General features: G+C 49.0%; 1 protein-coding gene across 1 annotated transcript in view; it reads left to right on the top strand.

Moving 5' to 3' along the window:
- The window catches only part of POLR1A (RNA polymerase I subunit A), a 206,535-nt gene that overhangs the window by 85,109 nt on the left and 102,754 nt on the right, over positions 1 to 18,672 (top strand). The gene's annotated exons all lie outside the window — the stretch shown is intronic.

An 18,672-nucleotide genomic window follows, 5' to 3' on the forward strand; every position in this document is an offset into this window, starting at 1 on the left:
AATGTTTGATTTGAGCAGCTTAGGAAAAGGTTCTGCCCCAGAGGGTGGCTGGGCACTGACCAGGGGATGGGGATGGGGCTGCACTGGATGATCCTTGGGGGTCCCTTCCAACTCAGCTTGTTCTGTGATTCTGTGAAATGTTTGTACATCCTGGTCAAAAGTTTTGAGCCATTTGGCATCACCATTGTCCCCCATCTCCTGAGGTGCTGGGAGATAAACAACCCACCCTAGAGTCCCTAAGGGGCTAATGCCCCTAAGCCTTAAGTCTCTAATTGTCCTTTTGAGCTACTCAAATGGTGCTTTTCTTGTCACAAACCTTTCTCTGCCTCTCTGACCATTGTATTCCTAAAACACCCCTGTGAGCAGGGGCTGAAGCACCCTCCCATGTCCCACAGGTGATGTGAATTACAAAGGGGCATGGAGAGTTGCACCTCAGCATGTTCCCAGCCAAAATGGGGGTTGCTGCAAAACTTCCTACATTCTGTAGATGTATAATCCTCCCCAGCACTCCCTGGGAAGGAGCTGCAGTGGCTCAAAGCTCTGTGCTGGTGTTGGACCATGTACATTGCCATGAGGGGATCCTTCTGCTCCAGCTCTACCTGTATTCCTTACTCCTCTCTGTACAGCTTATTCCACCTGTGTGCTCAAAGCCACAAACCCCTTAATTTAAAAGAGTACAATACAATGTCTTCCTTGATGACAAGGGATCTTTTGTGGGGGGTTGCTAGTGTGTGTTCCTCTCAAGCTGCACTCTAAACTATCACATGGGATTGACTTTCTCGAGGACATGGCAGCGCCAGTGGCTGCTCTGATGGCCAGAGTGGGAGGCAGGAGTTAAATCAGCTTTGCAGTGACTGCTCCTGTGGTTCATGTGGATGTGAAAAGCCAGGAATCGCCGGCACTGGGTTTTCAAGTGGAGGAGTTCTTGTTCCAGCAGATTTACCCTTTTCTCCTTCTCCAGGCACTTGTGCATCGCCTCTTTGTGGTTTAACAAAAAACCCAAACACACCTGTGACTGAATCTTGACTGAAATTCTCATGCCTGTCAACACTTGTGTTTTCTGTTCTGTGAACTGGAGCTGAAGCTGCTCACTTGGAGAGTTGAGCAGGGCTGAACATCCGTACTTCACCTCCCTTTGGGGTCATCTGCCTGATCATTTGTTTTCACAGCCTCCCTCCCCTGTGCTTGGGCCAAAACCAACTTCTTCCCAAGTTCCTGCCTCTGCCATGGAGGAGAACAAAGGCTTCTTGTTCAGTGCAGCCACTCCTGCTCCCTCCTCATGGGCAGCCAGGAGCCCTGGCCTTTGCAAGGAGGCATTTCCACTTGCAGGGCACGGCTTGGCAGTGGTCAGGCACTGGGGCTGCCAAGCCTCAGATAGAATGTGGTGGGCAAGTTACAGAAAACAATCATTTTCCACAAGCTGGGGTGATCTCTCTGAAAAAGGAGAACTGGAAATCCAAGCAGCTGTGGCAGTGCTGAGCATCAGACACTTCCTTCCCTGTGATCTTTGTGTTCCTGCCATGTAGATAGAATAATGATTCTGTAGCTCAAGGAAGTCTTGAGCCCTAGCTTGGGCCTTCAGCGTATAAGCCAGTCTGGAGGGAAGCAGAAACATTGCTATTTGCAAACTTCCCCCTTTTCCCAGCCCTTTTCTATCTGATCTGAGCTTAGAAAACCCCAAACAAACCCATTTTGCAGAAGCTGGAATTACTTTCCCACTGCTTTAGGCTGAGTTAAGGATGAGGAGATGTGAGGGGCTGGTGGAGCAGACAGAGAATCTGCAAAGGAGTTTTGTGGTCAAGTGGTGTGAAGGCATTGGCTGCTGGGCTCAGTGGCTGCAGCAGAGAAACCTGAGAGGTTTCTCAGGACTTGGTGGGGAGCAGGTTTGGGGTAAACAGGTGTGGAGGGGCAGGAATATACACACACGTCTCATTTGGCCACCTGAGTGCAGCCCTAGGAATGTTTGCAGCATTTTGTAGCTGCCAGGATCACCCCTCTGTGTCACTGTGTGCTTGGGCCTCTCCTGCTGCTGTAACAAAACGACCACAAAATTGAGCTCAACAAAAATTCCTGACCAGCTTTTCCTTTCCACTGAGGAGAGCAGAAACTCATTTAAAGCGGCTGGTGTGGTTTTTCAGGGCTTGGTGTTACTGTACCTGTAGGAAAAGATCAGGATATTTGTCCTGGGCAGCTTTACCGCACTGTACTGCTCCAAGAAAGAAGCGTACAGGTTGCCACAGTTGTTCATATTTTGCCTTTTTAATGGGAAATATTCACAAAGAAAGAAGGGCTGGTTTGTTCTATCATCGAGTAACAAGATTGCCATGAGAATTTTCAGATTTATGGCTGGGTAGAGTGGTCTGGGGTGATTTTTAAGCAAGCCCATTCCTATTTATAGAAGCAGATAATTGGGTCAGATCATGGCTTAGCTCAAAACCCCAAGGAATTTTCTCTGCGTGGTCATAAGAGTCTGAACCCTGTCACCATTTCTGCTGCCTGGTTTTGTCAGGCTCAGTTTCTAAGCCTACTCTGTGACCCATCTGGCACCTAAAATGTGCTTCACTCTTCTTGGAAACCTGATTTAGACTGATTTGTCCAGGCAAGGGACACAGGTGCAGTTGGACAGCCAGGTGAGTCCCTCAGCAGCTCTCAGGTACCTTGGTCCATCTCTCAGACCATCAAGGGAGACTTTGGCTAAGAAGAAGGGGAATTTAGGACTCTTATTAGATACAGGTTTTGCTATGAAGCCACTTTCACTGATGAAAGGAACTGAATGTGAGTTTGTAGCTCTGCAGCTGAAACTTCCTGCTGCAATGGGATATCCCCAGCCACTGCTTCTAACAGTTCAGGCTGCATTAGAAATTCCAATTATTTCAAATACCTGGGTGTGGATATTCTCAGTTCAGTCAAAGAGAGAACAGAGACAATTTCTCCAGGCTGAGCCTAGGAATGTTAGATGAAGGAATTCAAGCAATTATTATCTCTCTTTCTGTAACCCTTGTTTGTAGATATGGCTCTTCACAGCCTACTATTCACAGCTACCAATAATGTGAGATGTTTTCTACTTTGAGACCAATCCTGTCCCACTTAGCAAGTGAGACCATAAAAGCTCAGTACTTTGTGCTAATAAAGATTCTTCTCGAGCCTTCTGATCCACCCGAAGGCTGGAGTCTGTCTCTCCATCCCTGACTCAGCAGCATCACCTGGGTCCCAGAAGCTGCCCCCGTGCTGGCAGATGAGAGTCGCTGGATTTTGCGCGGTGCTATAGAAGCAGCTGAGGGGAAATGCCCGTGGCAGCAGCCCCAGGAGGGCTCCCCCTGGTTTCCACAGGCAGCCTGGGCTCCGGGCTCCGGGCTCCGGGCTCTGGGCTCCGGGCTCTGGGCTCCGGGCTCTGGGCTCTGGGCTCTGGGCTCTGGGCTCCGGGCTCCGGGCTCCGGGCTCTGGGCTCCGGGCTCCGGGCTCCGGGCTCCGGGCTCTGGGCTCCGGGCTCCGGGCTCTGGGCTCTGGGCTCCGGGCTCCGGGCTCTGGGCTCCGAGCTCTGGGCTCCGGGCTCGGGGCTCTGGGCTCCGGGCTCCGGGCTCCGGGCTCTGGGCTCTGGGCTCTGGGCTCCGGGCTCTGGGCTCTGGAGGAGTTTCCCGTGGGCAGGAGCGGGAGCGAGGAGCGGGCGCGCAGCCCCATCTAGCGCCGCTGCGGCACCAAACGGGGAAAATCCTCAAAAACAGCGCGGAGCACCTCGGCCGGGGATGGATGGCAGCCTGAAGGGAAGGAAGGGCACGGGAACGAGCCGCTCTCCCTGCCGAGCACACGAGTGGGGCTCAATCCCAGACTCCGCTGTCACAGTGGCTCTGACACACGCACAAGCCTCTTCTTCCCATCTCGGCCATTGAAGAAGGAGTCAGGATTTTTCTGTTCTCATTCTCAAGGTTGTTTATTATTTCTTATCTATAACATCCTTTCTCCAACCCCCCAAGGTCTGCCTGGCAGGTCTGGTTGAGGCACACTGGTGTTATCTTTTTATACTAAAAACTTCATGTGCATTATTTACCATAACTTCTCAATACCTATCACCTATGTTAGACAGTGAGCTTCTACTCTAAACCAATCTAAAAGTGCCACCATCACCAAGAAGATGTGCAGGGGTGGCAGTGGAAGGAGTGGGGCCAAGAAGAAGAAGGAGAAGGAGAAAGGCTGGACACACCCAGATTCCTCCATCTTGGGACCCTCAACTCCCATTCTAAAACCTTCAAAAATCTGTTTTTCACCCCGCCACAAACTAACTATTATTCTGCTTAAACTCTTTTCACTTGTAATCCTTTATATAAAGGTTGGTGATTGTTTTTTCCAAGGGCTAAAGCAAAGGCACAGGGGTCCTGGGCTCTGTGCCAAGGTCTCTGAGCCCCCTTGCCAGGAGCTTGAGCCCTCCAGGGCAGCCAAAGGAATTTCCTGGGTTCTGACTCAGATAAGGGACTCAGATAAGCTCAAGATAAGGGATTTTATCCCATGGTTATGCAGCTCTGTGGAAGGGAGCAGTTTTCAGCCCTAGAGGGAGCAATGCTACACGGGTTGTTGGTCCTTCCATTCCCCAGGGAGCTGGGCTGATGCAGGGAGCTCTGTCCAGCCCGACTCAACCCTCTGTGTCACCAGAGAAATCTGGAGGGCAAAAAATCCCCCGAGATCTCTGAAATTGTGGCTGACAAGGACATTTGGACAAGCAGAGACCAGCTAGTCCAGAGAAGAGCATGCAAAGGATCAATAGCAGAGACAGTGATTACCTTCTTCCTTCTGCATCATTCTGGGGAAAAGACAAAAAGTAACAGACAAAAAAGCATCCTGGGAGGTTTAGGTTCAATAAGGAGGTTTTTCTAACGTGAGATTAGAGAATCATTAGTGTGAATTGTGCAGGGAGGCCTTCCAGCACTGGAAAGTTTGAAGGCTGCACTGGATAAGCTCCAGCCAGGACGTTTTCAGCTGCAGCTGATCCCACTGTGGGCAGGGCATGGATTTAGCTGCCCTGGGGGAGGAAGGGAGTGTTCTTTCCAGCCTCTCTTTTGCCCTTTCAGTTTAGTTACTGCATGATATTAGACACTGACACTGGGGCAGTGGTTACTCACCCTTGCTCCTGAGGCTTTTTTGGATCTCTCCTTGTAGGACATGCCTTGAAAAAATCATAGAACTGGGGACAGACTCTTCCCTGTGGCTAAAGCTGATGCTGGGGCAGAGGGGAGGGAATGCAAGTCCTTGATTCAGAAGGAGCTGCAAGCTGAACCCTACCATGGCTGAAATTACAGCATCTTCTGGACTGATTTAAAATTATAAAAATGATCTTTTCCATCTTGGGAAAAGTGCATTATCAGCTTGAAGAGGCTGTTATTTAGTTGGAGATGTGTCTTCAGGTATGTTTGAGCACTGGGGCTAGAACTTCCCTATCTCATTGAGTGGTGATTGGGAGTGTCAGCTTGGGAGAGGAGGTCTGGGGACAAAAGAGGTTCCCCATTGTGCAGAAATAAAGAGAAGGCTCAAAAATTGCAGGAAACCTGCTCTCTGCACTTCCATTTAATCTCTCTCTCCCCCTGTGAAAATAATGTGTGAAATGTGGAGAAGCCAGTTGGAGCCAGAGGATGTAATCGACCCTGACACTGTAAAACACTTCCCTGTGAAATCCTGCCTGCAGCCTGGCCAGGGAGGATTTGCTCCGTGGCTCACTGCACTCCCAGCTGGCATTTTGCTTCAGCTGCTCCTTGCACCTGCACCGAGCAGGCAGAGGGAGAGCTGCCAGGGAAACCTGCAGCACGGTGGGGTGGGTGGGTGGCACAGGGGAAATGTGCTTCAGTCTGGTACAACACACTGTCTTGGTGTGCAAAGACAGGAGTCTGCTAAGGAAGGCAGGAGCCTCCCCGAAATGGAGAATGCAAACCCTCCCCACCCCTCTGAATTGCTAAAAATTTTAAATTAAGGGGCTCTCAGGCAAAAATATGGGAGCAGGAAATAACAGTTCTTTAATAGGGAAAAGAAAAAAAAAAAGGATAAAATAAACACTGCAGTACATTAGAACAACAGTGACAGAGTGAGAACCCAACCTGACACCCTGTGGGTCAGGGTGTTGGCGGCAGTGCCATTGGAATTGTGGCTCAGCCCTCCTGCAGTGTCAGGGGTGGTTCTGCTGCAGCAGGATCCTGTACAGAAGGATGGATTCTTCCTCCTCTGAAGATCCAGTGGAAGGAGAGGCAGCTGCTGTTCCTGTGGGGAATCCAGTGGAGAAGCCGTGCTGGTGTCTCAAACCCTCTGGATTATATCTGGGTAGGAATGCTTGGCTCCTCCCTCTGGGCTCACATCTCCCAATGGGATGCTGCAGTTCTTATCAGCCATGCAGTGACATTCAATAGCTGTTATCAGCAATGCCCCCTCCCGAGGGAGGTGTGAATGTGGTCACTCAAAGAGAGAGATAAGGCAAACTGCCCACTTGACAAAGGTAATCTGCCATACAGATAGCAATGGAAAACATCTTGCATTGCAATCTTCAACACACAGACCTGGGGAAGCCCCCCAGGTGAGGGCAGGGGTGGGTTCTTTGCAGGCACAAACCTGCACAGCTGGGAGCTGCACTGATGGATGCCCCAGCAGGGTGTGAGCTCACCCATCACCAAGCACTGCAGCTGCTTCTGCCATGGCTGATGTCCCTGGGCAATCTCTTCCCTGCGTTTGAGGAGCCTCTGCTTTGTCTCTCCGAGGTTTCTGATCACTGTATCAGTGAAGAGAGAAAGAAAAGTAGAACACAACTGCTTAGGACACTGGCCTGGAAATCCCAAGCATTTTTCCCAAGCTCTGCTTATCTCTGGCCTCCAGCCCAATCCTTGACTCTGAAGGGATTGTATGCATACCACTCCTGCTCTTGTTTTGGGACATACTTGCAATCATGACTTGTTCTTGGCCCCTTTAGCTTGTCTTGTGAGCCTGCTCTGACTCTTCTTAGGGGATGTGGCCTGTCCCTGATCCAGCCCATGTGACAGTGAAGCCTCCTGCCCCATTCTGGGCTGCCTTGCTGGCTGCAGGGTTAAGGCAGTGCAATGACATCTTTTGGGCCCCCACTGCAGCTGACATTGCTTGGAGGTCTCATCCTTTTTAACCCCAAACACATGTGGGCCAGACAGGGAGAACACCACTCTCTCTGTCCACACAGCGTTTCCACATCAGAGCTTTGCTGTCAATTCCCTCTGCAGTCCAAAAAAAGACGGAGTTGCCATAAAATGGTCACACCTGGTGGTACGACTTCCTGATGGATCTGTGAGGAGATCCTGATGCTGGGCCCAGCAACTGGCAACCATCACCCTGCAGAGCTCCAAATGAAACACATTCCTGTGCAGCTCTCAGTCCTCTGACAGAGATATTTCCCAGTGTAAAGCTGCCGTGAAAATGTGAGCCAAAAACGAATCACTTCTCAACCAATGGTGCTAGGAACATGGCTGCAAAATCCGGGAGTGAAGCAAATGCACCTGGAGTGGTTTGATTCTGGTTCTGTTTCTCCCCATCTGTACCAGCTGCTAGGCAAGAACTGAATGGTGCTCAATCCATCATCTCATAAAAGGGCAGTGGGGAAGAAAGGAATGGGAACATCACGGGGAGATGTAAAATGCACATTACCCCAGCAGGTGAAACTGCAAGCCTGCAGTCCCTCCTGTGCTCCCAGCTATTGGTTTAATCCTGCTGTTCACAGACCTTCTAACTTTGGCTTTTGCAGTTTTAGAAGTGAATTTAGGGTTACAGAAGCATGATCCATGGCATTTTTCAATTTGCCAGAAAAGAGGATGCTTGAAATTTCCACAGGGAGTCTTTGCAGGCAAGAGTTCCATCCTCACCAGGCAGAACTGGTGGATTTGGAAGCTCCCTTGGTAGCAGCGAGCAAGGAATCATGTTGGGGTTAGAAAACACAGCCCAGCCCCATCCCTGGGCTGAGCTGGCAGGAATGGAAGGATCAGCAGGAGTGGCTGTGTGCTCACCAATGCTCTCACTGCTGGGTTATCCAGCCTGTGCTGCTTCTGCTCCAAAGCTCTTCCTGCAGGGAAATCCTGAGGACAGTCGCACTCTCCTTGGAGAGCCTCGCTTGTCACTGGCTCTGTTTTCCTTCCAACAGACAGAGCTTGGTGGGCATAAATCAAAAGGAACAAGTGTGAAACAGGCTACTTCTCTGTGTGTGTTGGGGGAATGTCAGAAAGTCCTTTGCAGCAGCCAGGAGATTCCAGGTTTGGCTACAGCACTATGGCCCATAAAAGCTGCTGGGATAGCTCTGGTTCATTTTCCCCCAAGAGAGAGGAAACCTTTTTCTCTGTCTCATTTGCTGCCTCTACTGATGCCAGATTTCCCTGTGTGAATGCATTTCTTTTCCTTCACACCCTCAGATAGACTTTCCATTGATCGCTGCCCGAGTTTGTGGCCTTTAGATCCTGGAGCTCAGCTCTGAAATAGCCTCCTGCCATATGAAAAGGAGGGGTGAGGAGCTTAAACAGAGTGGGTTTCACTTTTTTATCAATTACAGTGCTTCCCAGCCTATGTGGTTAGAGAAGTGCAGAGCTTAGGAAAAATCCAGGCTGAGGACCTGGCCCCAGCATCAAGGATTTCCTTTCTGAGATGAGCTGTTGCTCTGCTCTCCAAAGTGAGGATCTCCCACTGTTTTATGTGATTGTATTGCGTTTTCTTTTAATGTCACACACCTCATTCAAGGGGCATCTGCACAGAGTTTTCTCATGGAAAGTGCAATCATTTTCTGGAACGTGTTGCTGAGGGGTATTGCTGAATCCAGGCACTTAGCAAAATTCAGAGGGAGGTGGGATATTTGTATGGATCTCAACACTAGTTTGGATCCATAAGGGATTATGCTAACAGGTTTTGGAGCAGATCTGAGCACTGCTTTCAGCCCTTAGCTCCTCTCTTGTGCTTAGAGTTTAGGAGGAGGCCCTCATGTTCAAGAGGTTGTAGTCCTTCCCCAGCAGAGCTTTGTGTTGCATATGAACCAGTCCGTCCATCCATCCATCCATCCATCCATCCATCCATCCATCCATCCATCCATCCATCCATCCATCATCCATCATCCATCCATCATCCATCCATCCATCCATCCATCATCCATCCATCCATGCATCCATCCATCCATCCATCCATCCATCCATCCATCCATCCATCATCCATCCATCCATCCATCCATCCATCCATCCATCCATCATCCATCCATCCATCCATCCATCCATCATCCATCCATCCATCCATCCATCCATCCATCCATCCATCCATCCATCATCCATCCATCCATCATCCATCCATCCATCCATCCATCCATCCATCATCCATCCATCCATCCATCCATCCATCATCCATCCATCATCCATCCATCCATCCATCCATCCATCCATCCATCATCCATCCATCCATCCATCCATCCATCCATCCATCCATCCATCATCCATCCATCCATCCATCATCCATCCATCATCCATCCATCCATCCATCCATCCATCCATCCATCCATCCATCCATCCATCCATCATCCATCCATCATCCATCCATCCATCCATCATCCATCCATCCATCCATCCATCCATCCATCATCCATCCATCATCCATCCATCCATCCATCCATCCATCCATCCATCCATCCATCCATCATCCATCCATCATCCATCCATCCATCCATCCATCCATCATCCATCCATCCATCCATCCATCCATCCATCCATCCATCCATCATCCATCCATCCATCCATCCATCATCCATCCATCCATCCATCCATTGGTCAGTCTCCAGCAATCCCATACACATCAGGGTAAAAACACACAGCTGGTGTGTGGTGTTTGTGAGGGTCCCCAGGATGAGGTGAGAGATGAGAATCTGTCCCCAAGTTCTCAGAAGGCAAATTTATTATCATATCATATCATATCATATCATATCATATCATATCATATCATATCATATCAATCATATCATATCATGCTATACTAAAACTATACTAAAGAAAGAGAAAGGATACATCAGAAGGCTTCACAAGAAGGATAATGAAAGCTCGTGACTGACTCCTCAGAGTCTGACACAGCTGGCTGTGATTGGTCATTAATTAAAAACTATTCACATGGAACCAATCAAATATTCAGCTGTTGGTAAGCAATGTCCCAGCCACATTCCAAAGCAGCAAACACAGGAGCAGCAATCAGATAATTATTGCTTTCATTCCTCTCTGAGGCTTCTCAGCTTCCCAGGAGAGGAAATCCTGGGCAAAGAGGATTTTTCAGAGAATATCACAGTGACACTGGTGAGTGCTGTGCAGTGAGTGCTGGTGCCTCCCAGTCACCCAGCTCAGGATAGCCAGGCTTGAGGGAGAAAATCAGAGCCAATCTGCTCAGTCTCTTTCTTCTTCTATTTTCCAATTTATGCCTGATTTGCTACTGCTGACTCCCATAAAGGGGAAGGGTGATGATGGTGGTGTGCTCTTCTGCTTTTATATAATTTTTATTTCTTTACCAGCCATCTTCCTTGTGTTTTGAGGGGATGCTCTGCCTTTTTGCCGCCCCTTATGTTTATCTTGGCTTCCCTCTAGCAACATTTGTTACCAGGGTGCCTCCTAAGCGCACCTACATCATCTCTGTCTGCCTTTTTGGTAATCCCAGCACTGATAAATGTGAAATTGTGTCAGGAGTGCTAGAAAGCATCCACATGCTCTTGTGGTTTAAATGTGCTGTTTAAATGATCTTATACTGTGGTTCAAGAGAGGTTATTCCTAGTTTTACAGTGCCCAGTGTGTTTATAATTTACGGATGCCATAGGTGTCTGCACCATCCCAGCGGGTTTTTTGTGAGTGGGTGCACCGCGGCATCTCTCGCTGCTCGGGGTCGGGTTTCAGCATCTCTGAATGTGCTGCGGGAGGAGCCCAAAGCACAGCCGGGAACAGCAGCAGCAGGTTTGCATCCTCCCATCCTCCCTGGGCATCTCCAGCACCCCAGGTTTGCATCCTCCCATCCTCCCCCGTGTGTGATGGTGTTCACAGGGGTCTTAGGATGAGGGAAGAGATGAGGATCTGACTCCATGTTTCAGAAGGCTTGATTTATTATTTTATAATATATATTATATTAAAACTGTACTAAAAGAATAGAAGAAAGGATTTCATCAGAAGGCTGGCTAAGAATAGAAAAGGAATGGAATGATAACAAAGGTTTGTGTCTCGGACAGAGAGTCCGAGCCAGCTGACTGTCATTGGCCATTAATTAGAAACACCCGCATGAGACCAATCCCAGATGCACCTGTTGCATTCCACAGCAGCAGATAATCAATGTTTACATTTTTTCATAAAAGATGTCTGTGACACCCGTGCACCTCCAGGTCTGCAGGTTCGCACCCTCCCCGAGCACCTCCAGCCCCCCAGGTCTGCACCCCCCATGCTCCCCGAGCACCCCAGCCCCACCCGGCCCCGCCGCCGCTCGGTCTCGGCTCTGCGCGGGCCCCGCGGCGCTCCCGGCAGAGGGCAGTGCCGGACAGACGGACGGACGGACGGACCGGGGGATGTGAGCCTGTTCCGCTCTTGTCCCGGCTCTCCAGGGCCGGTTTGAGCTGCAGCCCAAGCCCCGCGCTGGCTCCGGCTCCGTTTCCCCCGCTGATGCCAGCGCCCGTAAAACCTGAGCTTGGTCCGGGTCTTTGCGAGGATGGGGTGTGGGGCTGGGGGAAGGGTTTAAAGAGATCCCTGCGCGATGCTAATCCTTGCACGATTCTTAGGGAGGGTTTCTCTTTTTGGCGTAATTTATTTTGAATTAGTGTTTCAGAGTGGGCACAGATGAAATCCCATGTTCTGATTGTAGATTTCTGCCTGAACAAGCGCACTGAGGGCAGATTGCAGGCTGAGACCTTGGGAGATGATGCCAGGAGAAAACTGCCACCCTACCATATTCATTAATGTAATAGCACATTTTTTCCTTTGACTAGCCACCTTCTTCCTTTAGATTCCCTGGTCACAGGCTCTGTGCCTCAAAGCATTGCACTCATGCACCAACAAAACCTGTGTGTTTTGCCCAGCGACCCACTGATCAGTGAAATTTGAAGCAGGAGAGCTGAAATGAAATGTTCAATATTAATCTATTAAAAATTCCAGGAGGGTCTTTCTACAAATTGACTGTCTCCCAGTTTGCCCTGAATAGGACAGTGTCCTCCTTGTACTGCAGCTGCTCTTGTGAGGTCTCAAAAGACATGCAGCTCCAGGCCTGGTTAGCATTTAGATGGGAGACCTCCAAGAGCTTTGGCTGGTTGAGAAACAAGCACTGGAGTTTCAGTAAGTGGCATTTTCCTGCCCTGAGTCATTGTTGAACACGCGCCCGCTCCAGCAGCAGAAGATCTCATTCTTCAGTGCTGTCATTCTGGCACCCAAGAGCTCTCCAGAGTTAAAGCCCATCTTGTCAACACCAGATGCACTGAGATAACTCTGGGTGTTTGCTAAAGAGGAGAGACACATGTGCAGGACACGGTCCTGGCACCCCGCACAGTGTTCAGAGATGGATGGGACCTTGGGATTCAGGAATTGAGCAAAAATTACGTTTTGAATACAGCAAGGGTCGGGTTAGGTGATACCAGAGGAAAGAACGTTTGAAGGAGGGGTTCAGATCTCCCTGTGCTTCTCCCTGTTGCTTGATAGCATCAAATTGACAGTGGCTGGTCCTGACCCTTCCCTCCAAGGGTTGCTGATAGCAGCCTCGCTTCTCTCACCCTGCCAGTTGCTCCTACAGATGAATCACTTGCTGTCTTCTGAAAGCAGAACATCTGTCCGGTCTGTGTTTCCCCCAGACTCTTCCAGGTGGGAATCATTAGTGCTGATTTACACCTGATAATTCAGAGCAGAAGATGGAGAGGATGAGGATGTTCTCCTCATACAGGAGCAGGACAAACTGCACCTGGAGAGTTTCTGTCTGGATGTCTGGAAGGGGCCAAGCTCCACAAGCAAAGGGATTCGTCTTGATGAGACAAAAGAAAGTGTTTTACTGCCAGAAGTTTATTGTATGGAATCTTTCCAGAGACACCCTGAAGGTCACCAGAAGCTTCACACAAATTCACAACTGGTTGCAGGGAACAGTATGGAGCAAGGGTAGGTTATTATTTTAGAGCAAAGCAGCTGTATGACATGGATCTTTCTTTTCTTCCTGTGGTCCTGTGCCATCCTCAGGGCTCACGGCTCCAAGATGTCAGTGTGCTGGCTCTGGGCAGGGTGACATGCAGGCAGGAGACACGCTGCATACAGCAGGGATGGAGCTGGGTACCTTTATCTGAAATACATAAAGCAGAGGGGAGGAGAGGGTGATTCTGGTGCTTCCTGAGGGGCTGGGGACAGCCTGGCTCCTGTGGCCTGATCCTAACTGCTCTGTGCTCCAAAATAGTGCATGGAACAGAAATTACACTCACCAGATGTTCACCTGCAGAAGCTTCCCACTGGTGGGGATTCACCTGGTGACTGGCTGGTCCTTCTGAGGGGATGCAATTTCAAACCATTTCCATGGGCTATTTGCAGGGTTTTCCACGTTCAGCAGAAACAAGGAGCCAAAGAAGAGATTTCCCCTGATTCCACCCTCAGACTGATGTGGCTGTATGAATTACTGGGGACACAGCTGACGTTCTGTGGGGTTCCCAGGAATTCGGCGTGGGCGCCTTCAGCCAGGGCTGTTTTGTTTAAAAAGCAAACGTGAGCTCTTGGAGCTGGCCCTGTGGGGTGCTGACACCACCTGGCAGAAGGGCTGTGCTCAGATCAGGGGGGCTGTGTGTGTTTAATTTTGAGCTGGAGGAGGAGAGCCATGGTGAGTCCTGGGTCAGTGACAATGAGGTCTGGAGTCCAGATGTGCAAAGCCTGGCAGAGCAAGACAGAAGGCTGTTTAGGGAAGAACATTTTGGAAGTCTGGGGGAGTGCACAGTGGGATGCTAGATCTCAAATTAAATCTTCAGCCAAAAAGGGAGGAATCTAGCAGCAGTTTTATCAGGCTGGGCTACTGCAGGAATTGCTTTAGTTGCTGGCCAGGAGTGTTGCTGGGAAATTGGATCCTGCAGCCGCCTCATCTGATGGGTCAAGGGAAAACAGCTTCCAGATTTTGCAAAGTGGCTCCTCTCAGTGTGAGGCAGTGGGGCAGTGAGCTGGCTTGGGGTTGCTGTGTGAGATTTTGAAGGTGCCCAGTGTGAGCAGTGCTTTGACTGAAGGTTGTGCCTGTCTGAAGGCATCGTTAACAATGCTCATCCCTGCAGGCCTTGGTGAGGCCCAGAATCCCATCTCACACCAACACAGCTTGTTGCCATCCTGTTCTTCAGCAATGATCAAAGTGCTCCCGTGAATCTTGTAAAGGTTTGGGTTTGCTGTCATGGATTGCTGATATCAATGATGATAAACCCTGAGAGAAGCTCCAGCTCTAGGATCTCTGATGGATAGCTGAGCTGGGGACCTGTGCTGGACCTGGGTTTCATGCCACCCTCCTCCTCCCTCACCCTAATTCCAGGCCCTGGCTCGCTGCAGAGGACCTAGTACAGAAAAATGGGTTTTAAAACACATCCTACAGAGAAGCATGACTTCTGCACGACAGAGAACCACACCCTGCACCTCAGGACCACAGCCCAGCACCTCAGCTCTGCCCTGGCAGCTCCTTCCTTTGTTCAAAGCCATTGTATCCTGCCAGGGAGCTCCCAGGAAAGCCTTGGGAGTGGGATTTTGGGTGTTGAAGGGGCCTTTCTGCCAGCAGGTGTGAGGCTGTTGGGAAGCATGAAAGTTTGACAAGAAACTCTCACAGATATGTGTGCTTAGCACAAAGATTTTTGAATGTAGAGTCTCATGAAGGAACAGAGATGGAAGCAAATTTTGATGTAGATGAAAAGAATTGCTGAGCCAGGCTCACTGGATAACCAAGGAGGCAAAGGGTGCATTAGTTAGAAGGGGTTTTTATGGCTTAGAGCAAAGGATAAACCCACCCCAAACAAGAAGATGTTTTTACCAAGCAGGAAGAGGGCACAGGCAAACAAGGCAGCAAAGCTGCAAGTAGAAAAAAGGTCTCAGAATTTTCCACTGCAAGATAACTGAAAAACAACTTCTAGCTTAAACTGTAATGCACTGACTTTTAGTGATTGGAGAACAGTAACATGAATATGGTAATTACAGTAGTTATGGTAGGCTAGAGATAAAAGTTAAGGCATAGACTGGTTCTACTGTATGAAGATGCTCAGCAAAGAAAAGTCTATAATGCATTGTAACCAAAAGAAAAGTCTATAATGCATTGTAACCTAAACTCAGGGTGTGCAGGGCTGCCTGCAGCTGGAGCTGACAGCTGTGGGCACAGCTCTGTCACCCACCACCCTGCACTGCTGTAACCTCTTAGACAGAATAAACTGCATTTTAGAGAGGTGCCTGGAGTCCCACATCTCTCATTTAAGCTCTTCCATGGGGCAAAAGGCCAGATGGCACCTCAGAGCAGAGCAGGGAACGGGGCAAGCCCTTACAAGGGAATGTACAGTATGCAGGGCACAGGCAGCAGTGCCCAGCAGCCAGTACAGTACAGTAGCAGCCTGGAATAGTTTGGCTGGGTGGCCCTGCATGAGGGAAGGGTCCTGAAATAGGCTGATAGCCCTGATGTTATTTTTGTTGTGCTGGAAACCACAGCCCTGGCATTCTGAGTGGCTGCTGGCTCCCAGCTGGGTGCATCCTAGTGTGGGAGATGAGCAAGTCACCCTCCAGGTGGGAGAGGAGGGGGATTAGAGGCAAATATTTGTAAAAATGGACTTGCAGTGCTCTGCTGAGGAGCAATGTGAGCATGGCTTGGGAAGTCAGTGATTTAGGATGCTGAGGGCCAGAGATGGAGGAGGGAGCCCAGGAAGGAATCCCTCCTCCCCTCTTGCCCTGCTGCAGTCACCTTTGTCTCTAAAGTCCATACAACACAGTAGATGCTCCTGTCAGAGCCACCCTCTTGAAATACACCTCATATTGTAAAATTCCTCCTAAAGTGACAGTCTCACAGGGAACTGACCAGTGGCCAACCAAATTTCTGGTCCAAAGACTGTCCCAAAAGCAATCCTAGGGCTGTAGCCTTAAATCACTTAGGACCATGGAGTTTATGAGGTCTGCAGAAACTTTCTGACCTCAGCGATTCGTTTTTAGCCAAAAAAACTCTGTTTTTTAGATCTCAGCATGAGGCAAACTTTAGCAGGAAAATAGCTCAACACTCAAAAGCAAATTTTGCAGAAAAAAAGGTGTTAAGCCTAAAATTTCATATAGGAAAGTTGGGAGGAAGGCTGTGCCAAGCTCCACGTATGAAGCAGGCTCTGGCTTACTGGGTCCTCAGAATAAGTGGCCACTTTTATAAGGTGACAATGATTTCCAGATTGCATGTGAGTGGGGATGAAATGGGCCAATTTGCTGTCACTAGGCTCCAAGGTGGATCCCTCCTTCTCACTGCATCTGAAAGACAAGCAGAGCAAAGAAATTGGCTTTGAATTTCAGGGATTTTTGGGTCACCGTGAAGCTTAAAAGAGCTGTGCTTGGAGACACAGCAGTTCTAACCACTGAGGTGGCAGCACAGTGACAGCAACGTGACACACGATCATAAAGTGGAGAAACATCTCCAGAAATAGAAGCACCTTTAGCTGCAGTGTGCTCTTCTCCCATGCTCCTTTACTCACAGAATGTGAAAAGCATGGAGGCATCACCTCCATTCCTCCTTTTGAGACATCCTTAGGCAGATTTGGGGCTTGCTGTCCTCTCTGGGAGGGTCTGGAGAAAGGGATGTCCTTTGGGTGCACAGGAGATGCTCTCACGCAGGAATATTTGAGGATCTTGCGGCTCTCTGGTGAGTGAGGGGAGGCAGTTCCTGTGCTGGAACAGGGAGCTGAAAAATGAGTGTTTCAGATGAATACTGAGAGAGGAGGAACCTGTAGGGAGCTCAGGGTTTCCACGGTATCCCATCTATGAATTCCCCATCTACAGTTCTTGGAATGAAAAGTCGTGGCTCATTTATTCTTGTCGCTATTGTGAGCTGCTGTGAACACTCTCAAATTAAATTAGACTTTGTTAAAACACCATCAACACGGGCACAAGAAGAAAAAAATTAATGGGTTTTTCGTGCTCCTCAAAGAGTTTATTTCCTACCTTTGCAACCAGCCTCTAGGTTTCTCTTGTAATTGCTCATCCTCCTTAGGAAGGACAAAACCCCTCCTATGGCCCTTCCAGTGAACTTTCTGCCTGGAACCCCCAAAGCTGTGACTTTGTTTAGAGCCTGAAGGGGCCAGCTCTGGATTGTGTCAGACAGGATGTCCTGGGACTTGAGGTCTTGAGAAGAATTGATGGATGAGGCAAAAAACAGAAAAAAAAAAAAAAAAGGAAACCAAAAAAGGAAATAAAATGCCATTTTTTATTTCCTTTCCCAAAGGTCTCCTTAACACCATTTCATTTTGAAACAAAATGTGCAAGAGCCATGTGCTGGAATGGGAAAATTGTCTCAATTCACAAGTGTGGGGTTAGCTCCTGGCCTCACACATTGTTTTCTCCAGGGCACACCATGAGGAGGAGAATGTCTTTGGGCAACCCAGAAGGGAGAGGACTTTCAAATATTCCATGCCTTCATCTTTCTTGAGAGGAGTGGGAGCACGTTCCTGGAGCCTGCAAACCAAGCACATCTGAGGGGAAAGTGTTTTTGGAATAAATATTAAGCTAGTCAGACATGGGCTGTTGCATGGTGGATTATTGCACTGCTGCAAGAGTGCATTGCTCTATGTTGTTAAAGTAAATAAAATTCAGATATTTTCGCTTAGATGCGTTTGTAGATGCAGTGGAGCTTTTTTTGGCTCTTTTGGAATCAGGAGAATGACACAAAACAGTTTCTCTCTGATGGTTCCACGTTCACCCTCTCTTAAATCTGATACAACTCCTCACATTTCCAGTCTCCAATGGTCAAAAAGATCCTAAAAAGACTTGTGGATCATGGAATGGAAGAAATGGTGGTGTTTTATGTAAAATGATTCTGTGCATGTGAGAATGGCCACAGATTTTTATTGAACAAATACATGTAATGAATGCTATGCTTGGTAACAGCATCCCCAAGACTGAACCTAAAAGTATGGAAAAATGTGATAGGGGATGTAGTGAGAAGGGTTTGTTTGGCCTCATTTGGGATGACTGGGATAATACAGCTGGAGTAGATGTGAAAGATAATCTAGCCCAGAAGTGTTTACAGAATTAATTTGAGTTACAGCACCTGAGTTAACCTGGGTATGGTTTAAGGCTATCAGGGAAACTGTATTTCATATATGTTTATGCATCATGTACAAGCACAAATCTACCTCTGCAATCTCTTTGCAACAGAGTCCTGGTGGCCATGAGCACAAATTGGTTACAAAAATGGCCAAACTCATGGAAAGATGTTTGGTGGGCTTTTTAGCCTTATCTACATTTCCAAACAGGGACGCTCTGATGGGACCTCAGTGTGGTGCTGCTGACACACCTGAGAGATGGGGTGCTATCCAGAGGAACCTGCCCAGGCCCTCTGCACACACTCAGTCCATGGGAATCTAATGCAGTTTAACAAGGCCAGGTGCTCGTGCAACACCTGAGTCAGGGCAATTCCTGGTATCAATCCAGGCTGGGGGAGGAACAGACCCGAACCAGCCTTGCCAAGGAGGCCCTGGGGGTGCAG

This window comes from Melospiza georgiana, chromosome 5, assembly GCF_028018845.1.
Source record: "Melospiza georgiana isolate bMelGeo1 chromosome 5, bMelGeo1.pri, whole genome shotgun sequence".
Lineage (NCBI taxonomy): Eukaryota > Metazoa > Chordata > Aves > Passeriformes > Passerellidae > Melospiza > Melospiza georgiana.